Source organism: Furipterus horrens, unplaced genomic scaffold (genome assembly GCF_987537825.1).
Source record: "Furipterus horrens unplaced genomic scaffold, mFurHor1.1.pri manual_scaffold_2, whole genome shotgun sequence".
NCBI lineage: Eukaryota > Metazoa > Chordata > Mammalia > Chiroptera > Furipteridae > Furipterus > Furipterus horrens.
The window spans coordinates 118687751-118700182 of NW_028327172.1; the positions used below are offsets into that span (position 1 = coordinate 118687751).

Here is a 12432-nt window from a genome sequence, read left to right on the forward strand (position 1 = left end):
TAACCCCATTCAGGACAATGAAAAGGATTGCTGTAAATGATCATTTGGGAAGGGTTGAAACTGGTTCATTTTATAGTAGTCCCATTATTATGGGACCAGTCTCAGGATGGTAAGTATTTTAGAGCAATGAAAAGAATTAGCAATCACACATTTGGGGCAAGATGATTTAGGACAAGGATATTTTAAACTACTTGATGCAGAGAGAGAAAAGGAAGGAAACTAATATTTATTGAATGTTATGTTTCAGACACCTTGTTGGACAATTTTTATATGTAATTTAATTACCTCAATAGCCGTCAAAATTCGATGAGAAGGCTGGGCTCAGATAACTAGTAGCTTACTGACATTCACATAGTGAATAAATGGAAGAGCCTATTGATTCTAAGCACATGCTTTGGAACTATCATTCTATATTGCCCAAATGATATAAAGATATGGGAATTTAGAGGAAATACATTTCACCTCAACAGAAGTAATGATTATGTAACCAAGAAACAGCCTGCCTTAGGAAGTAAAGAACACTGTCATTAGAGGCATGCAAGCAGTGCCTACAAGATCATCTAGGGACTCAATTCTATTCCTAGGTGGGAAATTAGAAAGATGTCCCTCAAACTTCATTTATGTCTATAACCTCCCAAAGCATTCTAGTAGATTAATGGATTTTAAGCTATCACTAAAAATATAGAAGCCAGACTTCAAACCCATGGTTCCTTATAGTATCAGAGTATAATCTTAAATCAGCAGAACTTCCTTTTATGTGTCAGAAAACATTGTTCAGAATATAAAGATTGTTAAGAAATATTTCCTTAAAAAAAAAAAGACCACTTGTCACAGTCCTTGCTACTCTTTTTGATGCACAAAAGTAGAGAGATTCTTAATGAAGTTTGTTGCGGTTTTTAATATTTTATTACCTTAATCTTGATGAATATACTGACAGGTCGAGGTGGGTAAGGTTAAAAGGTGAAACTATTCTTATAATGATTAAACACTTCATAAAAATGATATATTTTAAGCTGCATTGAGAGTAATTTTAAAATTCATTGGAATAGCAATGTTCAGTAATAATGCATAAAACATTGATTGGCAGGTGTTTTTTCATTTTTGTTTGTTTGTTTGTTTTTGTATATTGCATGGTGTGGCAAAGAGATGACCAAGAATGTGTAAAAATCTGATATTATGCTGAAAATATATTTTCATACTAACATTGGCATGTTTTAATTATATTAGACAATTATATTTTATAATACTTTACTGAAAATAAATATAAAATTATATCTTAAGACCTTTTAAAGAAAATACTTTGTTTTTATATTGAAAATTGGTATCGACTTTAGACTGTTTTAGCTTTCATCAGCTTATCTTCATAAAATGTTTGATAATATTTGACCCACTGCACATCATATAAGACAGGATCAATGTGTTTATTATTAAAATATGGCCGTAAGTTTCATGCAGCCATTCAGTTCCAACAGATTTTGAAGGGTAAAATATTTTCTTACAAAAACTTCTTAATGTTTCTGGAAGGTTTTTGTTTTTGCTTTGTTTTCTGGTAAAACATATGTACCAACAAACTAAATTTCTTCAGCCCTGAAACACCCAAGTGAATTAAAAACTCAAGGTTTAATATCCTTTTCTTTTCCTTTTTCTCTTGTCTGCAAAATAGCAAAAACATAAAGGAGGCCAGATTCAGATTTTTAAAATATGAGGTGGCTATTTTCATTGCATTAGCCTTTTGCTGGAAGAGAATTGACTTTTGCTTTGAGGCCTTTTCTTCTGTTGCTGTCAGTCTCCCCTTTGCTTGCTTCTGGTAATGTTGCAGCTGTGAAAGGAAGCTGCTGTGTAATTTCTATAACACATTTTTTCCACCGAGGTGTGAAAATGCAGAATAATAACAAACCATTACTTATCAGTGTGTGTTTGTGTGTTTTGTCATTGGGACAGCAGTTTACACTTATCACTTTATAGTTATGCATAATTAATATGTCTTCTAATTGATAACTAACAAGAAATTAAGAAATTAAAACTTCAAAACATTGATATGAAACCCATAAAATCCTAATGGAAATTTCCAAACTGGAGATGTTTATATTGAGTTGGCCAAAAAGTTCATGCATTTTTTTTACATAAGATGGCTCTAGCAGTGTCTAGGTGTCTTTAACTTCATTTGAAGCAATTTTGTTAGATTGGATTGTGACAGCTGTTACATCAGTGTGCATTAAAAATAAAACATCAAAATTGGTGAATATTTGTGTAGCCATTTTACTGTTGAAGATGGAAGAAAATACACAACATTTTTGGCATATTATGCTTTATTATTTCAAGAAAGGTAAAAACACAACTGTGCAGTGTACAGAAAAGGTGCTGTCACTGATCCAACCTGTCAAAAGTACTTTGCAAAGTTTTGCGATGGAGATTTCTTGCTGGCCGATGATCCATGGTAGGACAGACCAGTTGAATTTGATTGAAATCAAACTGAGATATTAATTGAGAATAACCAATGTTATACCAAGCAAGAGACAGCTGACATACTCAAAATATTCAAATCAATAAAGGTATTGGTGAAAAAAACTAAATGGACATTTTGGCCACCCAATAGAAGTGCTTACTTATATTTTCAGATGCAGTTCCTTTAGGGAAAAAAATTCACATAAAAATCACATATAACCCCTCCAGTAATTTCATATTTATTTCAACTTCATATGGAAGCAAACAAGGCATAGCGGTAGAAAAAAGAAAGTTTTATAGATGAACTTACTTAGTTTTGTTATTTAGTGTTTGGCTAATGTCAAAGTACATTCAAAAGGAGTTATTACAGAGGACATCCAAAATGGTGGAGGAGTAAGTGGAAGCTACACTAACCTCCTCCCAGAACCAATCTGGAATTATAACTAAATTGTGGAGAAAGCATCCAGAATAACCAATTGAATAATAGCTAGAGAGAAGCCATAAAGCTGATAGGGAGTGCAAAGGAGAGGCAAGAGGGCTGGCTGGGCCACCAGGATCCCTATGCTGAATCATCCCCTATACTGCAGGAGCCCACTTTTTCAGGGAGAGCCTTCCACTCCAAGTGGCATCAGCCTGAGGGAAAGCAATAGCCCTGCCAGCAGGAATTACTCTACCCTATCTTGTAGATCTTAAGTTGGGTTGCTAAATACAAATCTATCAGTTTAAAAACTGATTAGTTTAACAACTAAGGTAAAAAATACAAAGAAGCAACCAAAATGGGAAGACAAAGAAACAGACCACAAATGAAAAAATAAGAGAATTCTCCAGAAGAAGAACTAGATGAAATGGAGGCAAGCAATTTATCAGTTAGAGAGTTTAGAGTAATAATAATGGGGATACTGAAAAGCATGAAAGAAGACATAGAAACCATAAAAAAGGCCAGTCAAAATTAAAGAAGGTAATATCTGAAATAAATAGTACTCTGGATAGAAGAAACAGTAGGTTAGATGAAGCAGAGGAATACATCAGTGATTTGGAAGATGCGGTAGAAAAAAACACCCAGGCAGAGCAACAAAAAGAAAAAAAGAATTTTAAAAAAATTAGGAGAGCTTAAACATTTTAGACGACATGAAGCATAGCAACATCTGGATCCTGGGAACCCCAGAAGGAGAAGAGGGTAGGCAGGGGAGTGAGAACCTATTTGAAGAAATAATAACCAAAAATTTCCTTAATCTGGTGAAGGAAAGACACACGAGTCCAGGAATCTCGGAGAGTCCCAAACAAGTTGGAACCAAAGAGGCCTATACCAAGACACATCATAATTAAAATGACAATGGTTAAAGACAAAGACAGAATCCTCCATGACTTGAGAGAAAAGTGGTTAGTGGCATACAAGGGAGCACCAATTAGACTGTCATCGGATTCCTCAACAGAAACATTTCAGATAATCCTAGACTTCCGGCCAAGATGGAGGCATAGACAAACATGCTGTGTCTCCCTCCACAACAAAGAAGGAATACTGTTACCTCAAAACTAGAAACAACCAGAAGTTCCAGAAAATCAAAGTGCTTGGAAGTCCAGCAAACAAAGATATAAAGAAGAAATACTCATCCAGAGAGGTAGGCAGGGCAGAGCCGGGGCAGAGAGGATGCAGTGTGGTGGTGGCAGCAATGGCAACAGCAATAGGCCAGTGGAAAATGCAGTTACATATTTTAAAAAGTCCAGAGGGACACCTGGGGAGCATTCCCAGCTCCTCACCAGAATGCACAGCTCACTGTCCCAGCACCAGGGAAAATCAAGCCTCATTGCTTTTGACTGTGCAAACCAGTGGGGGTTGGGACAGAGGCAGAAACTGCTGGTCTCTCAGCAGAGTCTGCTTGTTTAAAGGGTCCCCAGTGACCTAGAACATTCGCAGACAGCCAGGGCAGCAGCTGGAGGGGCGCCAGTCCAGTGTGGAAGTGGGAGAGGTGTCGAGAAAAGGGGCGAGTGCTGGGTAGGTGGCATTGTTCCTTCTCAGACCCCTCCTCCGCATACAGCACCACAAGGTGATGAAACAGGCTCCTCCCCTTACAATGTAGTAGGAGTGACAGCTCTCCCTGTGACACAGAAGCAAACAAACACAGGAGACTTCTGGACAAGATGCAGGCCTAGATTGACATGCTCGATCTCCCTCCACAACTAAGAAGAAATACAACTACCACAAAACCAGAAATAACCAGAAGTTCCAGAAAATAAATGGAAGTCCAATGTATGAAGTTATAAAGAAGTGGTGCTCATCTGGACAGGTAGGAAGGGTGAAGCTGGGGAGGATAGTTCAGGGTGTGTTGTCCACGGTAGCAGCAGCGATGGAGGGAGGACAGCAGTGAGCACAGACACTCATATTTACAGGTAGGCAAGTAGCGCCTGGGGAGCACCCTTGGCTACAGACCAGACCTGTCAGCTTGCGATTCCAAAGCTGGGGAAGGCAGACCTTCATTGCCTTGGACTGTGAGGCCCGGAGGGGTTGGGGATGGAGGAGGAGCCTCCCAGTCTCTCAATGGAGAGTGAATGGCAGGAATCCATCTTGGACCCCCACCCCACAGAAAATGCCACAGCATGGTGGGACAGGTTGCCCTGTTGTGACAAGTGCATGGGGCTCAGCCCCCTATAGCATAGGAAGTGTGACAGCCCTGCCCTGGAAGCAAAGGTAAACACAAAACTGTCAGGATAGCACAGATCATGATAGAGATCCCGGTGGCACAGCTGACCAGACAGCAAATATCTAATCTAACGAAGCAGCAGATAGGAAATCTTTCTGAGGCTCAGTTCAGAGCTTCGCTTATAAAAATGCTTACAGAGCTAAAGGCAGACCTTAAGCAAGATGGGGAAGGAATGAAGCCTAGTTCTGCTGAAATGAACAAAAACACATATGAAACTAGTTGCAAGGACAAGAAAACCAATGATCAAATTAACAAATCGGAATATAGGGAAGGAATAAACAGTCGACCAGTGCAGAAAGAGGTATTGAAAACTGAGGAAAATGAGGAGATGCTCAGAAACTTATCAGACCGCTATAACGGGTCAACATCTGAATCATAGGGCTGCCAGAAGGTGAAGAAGAACTAGAAATGAAAAATTATGTGAAAAAATAATGAAGCACAACTTTTCTAACTTGGGGAAGGAAATAGTCTTACAGGTCCAGGAAGCACAGAGAGTTCCAAAAAAACTGGACCCAGGGAGAACCACACCAAGACACATTAGAATCAAAATGTCAAAAATTAAGGATTAAAAAGAGAATCTTAAAAGCAGCAAGAGAGAAGAAGAGAATTACATACAAAGGGGTCCCGATAAGACTATCAGCTGATTTTTCAAAAGAAACTCTTCAGGCAAGAAGGGACTGGCAAGAAATATTCAAAGTAATGAAAAGCAAAAACCTACAACCATGATTACTCTATCCAGCGAAGCTGTCATTCAGAATAGAAGGGAAGAGAAAATGCTTCCAGGACAAAGTAAAACTGAAGGAGTTCATCAGATTTAAACCACTGTTATATGAAATGTTAAAGAGACTTGTTTAAGAGAAGGAGGATCAAAACAATGAACATTAAAATGAAAACTGTATCACAATAATCAACAACAGAAGCTAGGGAATTGAAACAAAGGCAGACTAAGTAGGCAACGAGAGTGGGAAAAGAATTATAGGTATGGGGAACATTTTGGGAGGAGGTCAGTGGGGAGGGGGAAGGGGAGAAAGGGAGGGAGATGGTACATGAATTAAGAAGCATGGTAGGAGGGAGTGGAGTAGACAGGAAGCTGTTGAGAAGAACTATATGCACAAGCAATGGGCATAGACTAAGGGGAGGGCATCTGGAGGGAGGGGGTCACTAGGTGGAGGGGAACAAAGGGAAAAGAAATTGGGACAACTGTAATAGCATAAACAATAAAGCATATTAAAAAAAACAAAACAACAACAAACAAACATTTCAGGCCAAAAGGGAGAGGCATGAATTATTCAAGGTGATGAAAAGCAAGAGTTACAACCAAGGCTACTTTGCCCAGCAAGGCTATCATTTAAAATAAAAGAAGAAATAAGGAGCCTCCCAGACAAGAAAAAAATAATTTGTTAACATTAAACCAGTACTACAACAAGTGTTAAAGGGCTTGCATTAAGAAGAAGAAGAAGAAAAAGAGAAATAACAAAAACAGTGGAACACAGTCTAACAATCAAATGGCACTACATATATATCTATCCATAATCATCTTAAATGTAAATTGCTTAAATGCTCCCATAACAGACATAGTGTAGCTGAATGGATAAGAAAACAAGACCCATATATAGCTGCCTCCAAGAGACCCATCTCAGACCGAAAGATATACACAGACTAAAAGTAAAAAGATGGAAAAATATATTCCATGTGAATAGAAAAGAAAAATAAAAACTGGGGTATCAGTATTTATATCCAACAAAATAGACTTCAAAACCAAGGCTATAGTAAGAGACAAAGAACACTATATAATGATAAAGGGAACAATCCAACAAGAGGACATAACCCTAGTATCATTTATATACCCAACATAGGATCACCTAAATATGTAAAGTGAAGCTCAATGGACATAAAAGAAGAGATCAGCAGAAATACAGTCATAGTCATGGATTTTAACAAGCCACTGACTTCAATGGCTTCGATTTAGATTTTAAGGGATGTCCATTACCTTATCAGAAGTACATGTGCAACCATCACCCTGTAACAGGATGGTATTAATGTTTTTATCATTAAAGAATTCAGAAACTTATAAATGCGAAGTATTTCTAAAATAATACTAAGGAGAAAAAGAATTCGATTTCTGAATTGAATTATGTTTGTCACAAGTTATTTATCACAAGTAATCTTAGTCCCTGTTTACGGATTATGTCCTTACCTCCTGTCTGTATCCTCTAACTCCCTTCTGTGCTGTCAGGGAAACGGAAGTGAAGGAGCCGGAAAGAACTAACAAAGCTTGTGGAAAGCTTACTAATTAACTCTCACGTGGCTTCATTTTTGAATAATTATCCATCAGTTCACAGGTGTTGGGATTTAGAAGCCAGAGCACCGTATATCCATTGCTGTCATCTGCACTGTACATTCAGGTACAGTGTATTTCTGGAATGGTGAAAAAAAGTTTTGAAAGGAAAAAGGAAGAAGGATGTGATTATCAAGTAGCTGTTTAGTTTGCGAGGTAGCTTGTGTTATTGTTACTATACAAACATTCATTGTTGTGGAGAATAGAAATAAATATACACGGTCCTTTTACCCTGGGAAAGGAAAATTGTTTTATGTACAGATTGCAAAATACTAATTTTTCATAGACCATGATTAATTATCTCTTCCTTAATGTCCATTTTTAGTCCTGGCTGTTTTGGCTCAGTGGATTGAGCGTCGGCCTGCGAGCTAAGTGTCGCTGGTTCGATCTTCCAGTCAGGGCACATCAGAGAAGGAAAACTCTGACTCCAAAAAACCTCCGCTGCCTTGCGGCATACCTCTTCAGGGGAAAGGCTAAGGGAGTAAACCCCGACAGAAAATCCGGAGCCGGAGTCCCTAAGGCGGTTTGACGTTGTAGTCAACACCGGCAACTCCTGCGGCGCACCTGAAGCCAAGCTGTATTGACTCCGTCTTTCCCTTGGACCCTTCAGCTGCGAAGAGAGGGGGGGTCTGCTGCATGGGCAACAGCAGACCCTCCATATCACCCTGCCCAGGCTCTGTAGCTTCAGCTTCACTGGAGAGGACACTCCAGCGTCATCGTAAGAGGTCGATTCAACACGGGAGGAGACAGATACCGTGTCACTCCCGAGTCGGACTGCACAGCCATTCTCGGCGGTGCAGATAGACTCTTAAGAAGCTACACCATCGTCTCTCGAGACGGACGGCTGCCGACGACGACTTCAATGGATAGACCTTCCAAGCAGAAAACCAACAATGAGCCTTAAATGACACACTAGATCAAATGGGTTTAATTGATATTTGGAACATTTTACCCCAAAACAAGAGATTATACATACTTTTCAAGTGCACACAGAATGTTTTCTATGATAGGTCACATGTTAAGACACAAAACAAGTCTCAATAAATTTAAGAAGATTGAAATAATATCGAGCATCTTCTCTGATGACAATGCTATGAAACTAAAAATCAATCACAAGAAGAACACTAAAAACTAGCAAAGACATGGAAGCTAAATAGCATGTTATTAAATAATGAATGGGTCAATAACAAGATCAAGGAGAAATCAAAAGGCACTTTAAAGCAAATGAAAATGAGTATACAACAATCCAAACTCTGTGGGATGCTGGGAAAGCAATCCTAAGGGGGAAATTCATAGCATTACAGGCCTATCTCCAAAAAAAGAAAAAAGAAAAAGAAAAAGAAAAAGCTCAAATAAACAATCTACCTTTACACCTAAAGGAAATCAGAAAAGAACAACAAACAAAACCCAGGGTTAGTAGAAGGAAGGAAGTAATAAAGATCAGAGCAGAAATAAATGCAATAGAGTCTAAAAACAATATAAAAGATAAATGAATCCAAGAGGTGGTTCTTTGGAAAGATAAACAAGATTGACAAACTTTTAACCAGACTCATCAAGAAAAATAGAGAGAGGACCCAAATAAATAAAATCGGAAATGAAAGAAGAGGAATAACAATTGACACCAAAGAAATACACAGGACTTTAGGAAAATATTATGAACAAAAATATACCAACAAAATGGACAACCTGGATGTAATGAATAAATTCCTAGAAACATACAGTCTTCCAAAATGAAATCAGGAAGAATCAGAGAATCTGAATACAGATTACACCTAGTGAAATTGAAGCAGTAGTCAAAAAACTCCCAACAAATAAAAAACCTGGCCCAGATGGCTACACAGGGAAATTTTACCAAGCATTTTGAGAACTAACACATCTGCTTCTCAAACTATTTTATAAAATTTAAGAGGAGGGAAATCTTCCAAACTCATGTTATGAGGCCAGCTTTATCTTAATTCCAAAACCATATAAAGACTAACTACAAAGAAAGAAAATTATAGGCCAATATTTCTGATAAACATAAATGTTAAAGCCTCAACAAAATATTAGCAAACTGAATATAGCAATACACACCAAAAAGATCATACTCCATGATCAAGTGGGATTTATATCAAACTGTACTATAAGTCCATAGTAATCAAAGCAGCATGTTACTGACATAAAAACAGACACATAGATCAATGGAACAAAATAGAGAGCCTAGAAATAAACCTATACCTTTATATTCAATTAATATTCGACAGGGGAAGCAAGCACATACACTGGGCTAAAGATAGTTTATTCAATAAATGCTGGTAGGTAATTGGACAGAATCAAGCAGAAAAATTAAACTAGACCTCCTTAAACCACGTGTAAGAATAAACTCAAAATGAATCAAAGACTTAAATGTTAGACCTGAAACCATAAAAATCCTAGAAGAAAACATAGGCAGCAAAACCTTAACATTGCTCATAACAATTTTTTACCAGATATATCTCCCAGGCAAGGGAAATCAAAGAAAAAAATAAACAAATGGGAAAATATAAAACTAAAAATTTTTTCACAGCAAATGAAGTAATCAACAAAATAAAAGACAACTCGCTGAATGGGAGAATATATTTACTGATAAGGGGTTAATATCCAAAATGTACAAAGTACTTACAAAACTCAACTCAAAAAAAACAATCAACCCTTTATAGTCTACCACTGGGCATTGTGATCTTTGAATCGTGATTTTTCTCCCTAAGATTACCCTCCTTGTCATTAAAGGGACTGCTTTAAGTCCATTTTTAATTTATCCTGTTCATTTGCATAAACACAACAAGAGCAGCAAATGATCACTTATGATCTTTAGTTCTGCTTTGCTGGAACTTACGCAAGGAACATTTAGGGTGACCTTCAGTCTCCCCTTCAAGGCACAGAAGCAGATCCACATACCTGGCATTCAGCCTTGCCTGTAAACACCTGTCTTTTCCAGGTCCTCCTGGTTTTCCATTGTGCCTTAAGGTCCCTTCTAGCCATCTTTCAGGAAAACAGCCTTCATTCCTTCCCTGGAAAGATTGCTATGGACCGCTCATCCATCCAAGGTACCAGGCCTTTTATCACGTGGACTTTTATTACCTTTGAAAGTCAGTCCCAGTTGCTCAGGGCTTTTTGGTAACAACCAAAGCCCAAGAATGTCTCCTTTAGGCATGACATTCCATTCAAAGTCTTAGTTAAAAAAGAAAAAAAAAAAAAACCTCTATTAACAACTGGTCTTATTAGTTTTATGCAAAGAAAGTTAGGTCATTACTTACTTCTTTAGAATGCCAAATTCTGGAGGGATCAGATAGGGAGAAAAATATACAGTGTGAAGGAAAATCCTTGTCCTTCTAATATTCACTGAACTTGCATTTCTATTCTTTATATTTTTATTTTTTTCCACCAACCAACCTGGAGTCTGCATGATCCTTCCCCTTGTGGGAAGGCCACCCTCCCCTCCACACCCCCACTCTTATTAGGGATTTCTTGACCCACGCTTAGGTAAGACGACGACCATGTCCAGCTTGAAGCAGCTAGAGGAGCTCGAGACCTTCGTCCATTGTCCTTTATAAGATTGTAAAGGGTCTTAAGTCTGAGAGGGAGGGATTGTTATTTTTTATTGTTAAAATATTTAACTAATTAATTAATTATTTTTAAAAAAGAAGAAGAAGAATATATGAAAGGGTGAGGCAGGAGAGCTTGTATGTACAACCCATGGGCATGGACTTGGAGAGGGGATTGTTGGGGAAGGGGGGTGCTGGGCAGAGGGGAGCAAAGGGGAAAAAATTGGAACTATTGTAACAATATAATCAATAAAATATACTTAAAAAAAAAACAATCAACCCAATTTAAAAAAATGTGCAAAGGACCTGAACAGATGTTTCTCCATAAAGGACATACAGATGGCCAATAGACATGAAAAGATGCTCAATGTCACTAATTATCAGAGAAATGCAAATTAAAACCACAATGAGATACCATTTCATATCTGTCAGAATGATTATCATCAATAGGTCAACAAATAACATGTGCTGATGAGGATGTGGAGAAAATGGAACCCTAGTGCACTGTTGGTGGGAATGCAGACTGGTGCAACCACTGTGGAAAGCAGTATGGAATCATCTCAAAAAATTAAAAATGGAACTGCCTTTTGACCCAGCAATCTCAGTTCTGGGAATATATCCAAAGGAACCCAGAACACTAATTTGAAAGTACATAAGCACCCCTATGTTTATTGCAGTGTTCTTTATAATTGCCAAGATATGGAAACAGACCCAAGTGCCCATTAATAGATGAGTGGATAAAACAACAATGGGACATTTACACAATGGATTACTACTCAGCCATAAAAAAGAAAATTTTACCTTTTGCAACAGTATGGATGAACCTGGAGAACATTATGCTAAGTGAAATAAGCCAGTCAGAGAAAGACAAATACCATATGATTCCACTTACATGTGAAATATAATGAACAAACTGAACTAACAAGGAAAATGGGGACAGACTCATAGATGGAGAGCAGGATGACAGCTAGTAGATGGGTAGATTAGGGGTTGGAGGGATGGAGCAAAATGGAAAAAGGACTCATGGACATGGACAACAGTATGCTGATTGCTAGGGGAAGGAGGTATAAGGGGTCTAAAAGGTAATGTAAAAAAATACAATAAGTATTAAAATATAAAAAACAAAAGTCTTTACAATATAATATTCAGTTTTGTTTTGTTACATTTAAGAGATTGATATTCCTTTCTAAATTAAACCTGCCCATAAGTAAGAGTTAGACATTAATGGTAGTGAGAATATTAGTTTATATATATTTATATATTTTAAGATGAGAAATAGAAAGGGGAGATCCTACGTTGCTAAAACCACTGATGATTTCTTATATGTAAAGTCACATTAAAAGTCTGCTTTGCTATGTGGGAATTACTTTTAGGAGCAATTTGCATT

At 37.7% G+C, this 12432-nt stretch overlaps 1 protein-coding gene across 1 annotated transcript in view; it reads left to right on the forward strand.

Moving 5' to 3' along the window:
- The window catches only part of BANK1 (B cell scaffold protein with ankyrin repeats 1), a 321562-nt gene that overhangs the window by 120122 nt on the left and 189008 nt on the right, over nucleotides 1–12432 (forward strand). The gene's annotated exons all lie outside the window — the stretch shown is intronic.